The 2,802-nt window shown below is 39.7% G+C and overlaps 1 protein-coding gene across 3 annotated transcripts in view; it reads left to right on the top strand.

Annotated features, from left to right (window-relative positions):
• Window positions 1–2,802, top strand: part of fbxo2 (F-box protein 2) — an 11,759-nt gene that overhangs the window by 624 nt on the left and 8,333 nt on the right. The gene's annotated exons all lie outside the window — the stretch shown is intronic.

Here is a 2,802-nt window from a genome sequence, read left to right as displayed (position 1 = left end):
TAGCTATATTTAAATAAAACTAGCGATTTTTTGGAGATTTTTTATTTTTTACTTGGCCACACCCTGCCGTAGGCCACGAGGCTTAATTCAGCTTCTTATTCGCAGTTTATTGACGCTAGCCGTTCCACCTTAAAAACGCGACGCTTCCGCATTTATTAACTTCTTATTCACGCTCTATTTAGGGACCGTCTCTATTTGTGCTCTTTTTCAGAAACGAACAATAAACCATTTTAAAATTTTCCAGTGCACTTGGCTGTAACCACGCACATTTCAGACATTTTTACTGTAGCATTTTTAAGATATGGACCCATAGGTTTGGCAGATATGACAATACAGAAACAGGAGAACATTGCATTACTGGCCCAGTTGGAGGCGCTATATCTCAGTTGCCTTTGAGGGTGCGTTAGAATTTCCACTGAAGCCTTATTCCCAGGGTCCTTGACTGTTACCAAGCACATTTTCAGACATTTTTACTGTAGCATTTTGAAGTTATGAACCCATAAGTTTGGCAGATATGACCATACAATAACAGGAGAAACTGCATTATTGTCCCAATTGGAGGCGCTATATCTCAGTTGCCTTTAAGGGTGCGTTAAAATTTCCACTGAAACCTAATTCCCAGTGTCCTTGACTGGAAACATGCACGATTTCAGACATTTTTACTGTAGCATTTTGAAGTTATGAACCCATAAGTTTGGCAGATATCACAATACAATAACAGGAGAAATTGCATTATTGGCCTAATTGGTGGCGCTATATCTCAGCTTCCTTTGAGGGTGCGTTAAAAGTTCCATTGTGGTCATATTCCCAGTGCACTTGACCGTAACCACGCACACTTTCAGACATTCTTACTGTAGCGTTTCTAAGTTATTGACCCACAAACTTGCTTGATATGACAATACAGTAACTGGAGAACATTGCATTATTGGCCCAATTGGAGGAACTATATCTCAGCTGCGTTTGAGGGTGTGTTAAAATTTCCACTGAAACCTTATTCCCAGGGTCCTTGACTGTTACCAAGCACATTTTCAGACATTTTTACTATAGCATTTTTAAGATATGGTCCCATAAGTTTGGCAAATATGACAAAACAGTAACAGGAGAACATTGCATTACTGGCCCAGTTGGAGGCGCTATATCTAAGTTGCCTTTAAGGGTGCGTTAAAATTTCCACTGAAACCTAATTCCCAGTGTCCTTGACTGGTACCATGCCCGATTTCAAACATTTTTACGGTAGCATTTTTAAGATATGGACCCATGAATTTGGCAGATATGACTATACAATAAGAGAACATTGCATTACTGGCCCAGTTAAAGGCACTATATCTCAGTTGCCTTTGAGGGTGCCTTAAAAGTTCCACTGGGGCCTTATTCCCAAGGTTCTTGCCCGTTACCATGCACATTTCCGGACATTTTTACTGTAGCATTTTGAAGTTATGGACCCATACATTTGGCAGATATGACAATACAGTAACAGGAGAACATTGCATTACAGGCCCAATTGGTGGCGCTATATCTCAGCTTCCTTTGAGGGTGCGTTAAAAGTTCCAATGGGGCCTTATTTCCAGGACCCTTGACTGTGACCATGCACATTTTCTGATATTTTTACTGTAGCATTTTGAAGTTACGGACCCATACATTTGGCAGATATGACAATACAATAACAGGAGAAACTGCATTATTGGCCCAATTGGTGGCACTATATCTCAGCTTCCTTTGAGGTTGCGTCAAAATTTCTACTGTGGTCTTATTTCCAAGGCACCTGACTGTCACCATGCAAATTTGCAGATATTTTTACTGTAGCATTTTGAAGTTATGGACCCATACATTTGGCAGATATGACAATACAATAACAGGAGAAACTGCATTATTGGCCCAATTGGTGGCACTATATCTCAGCTTCCTTTGAGGGTGCGTTAAAAGTTCCACTGACGTCATATTCCCAAGGCATTTGACTGTCACCATGCAAATTTGCAGACATTTTTACTGTAGCATTTTGAAGTTATGGACCCATAAATTAGGCTTATATGACAATACAATAAGAGAAATTGCATTATTGGCCAAATTGGTGGAGCTATATCTTAACTTCCTTTGAGGGTGCGTTAAAAGTTCCACTGTGGTCTTATTACCAAGGCACTTGACTGTAACCATGCACATTGTCAGACATTTGTACTGTAGCATGTTTAAGTTATGGATCCAGGTATTTGGCAGATATGACAATAACAGGAGAAATTGCATCGTCCCATTTGCTCTCCAGTTACTGTATTGTCATTTCTGCCAAACTTATGGGTCCATATCTCCAAAATACTATAGTAAAAATGTCTGCAAATTTGCATGGTAACAGTCAAGTGCCTTGGGAATAAGACCACAGTAGAAATTTTAACGCACCTTTAAAAGAAGCTGAGATATAGCGCCACCATTTGGGGCAATAATGCAATGTTCACCAGTTACTGTATTGTCATATCAGCCAAGTTGATGGGTCCATAACTTACCCTCAAAGGAAGCTGAGATATAGCGCCACCAATTGGGCCAATAATGCAATTTCTCCTGTTATTGTATTGTCATATCAGCCTAATTTATGGGTCCATAACTTCAAAATGCTAAAGTAAAAATGTCTGAAAATGTGCGTGGTTACAGTCAAGTGCACTGGGAATATGACCTTAGTGGAACTTTTAATGCACCCTCAAAGGAAGCTGAGATATAGCGCCACCTATTGGGCCAATAATGCAATTTCTCCTCTTATTGTATGATATTTCGGTATCGGCGAATATGCCGCCGATATGAAATTTTTTTTTTTACAGA

This window comes from Sinocyclocheilus anshuiensis, unplaced genomic scaffold, assembly GCF_001515605.1.
Source record: "Sinocyclocheilus anshuiensis isolate Anshui unplaced genomic scaffold, SAMN03320099.WGS_v1.1 scaffold623, whole genome shotgun sequence".
NCBI lineage: Eukaryota > Metazoa > Chordata > Actinopteri > Cypriniformes > Cyprinidae > Sinocyclocheilus > Sinocyclocheilus anshuiensis.
Note: the sequence above shows the minus strand (reverse complement) of the source record. Positions and strands in the feature narration are given on the sequence as shown.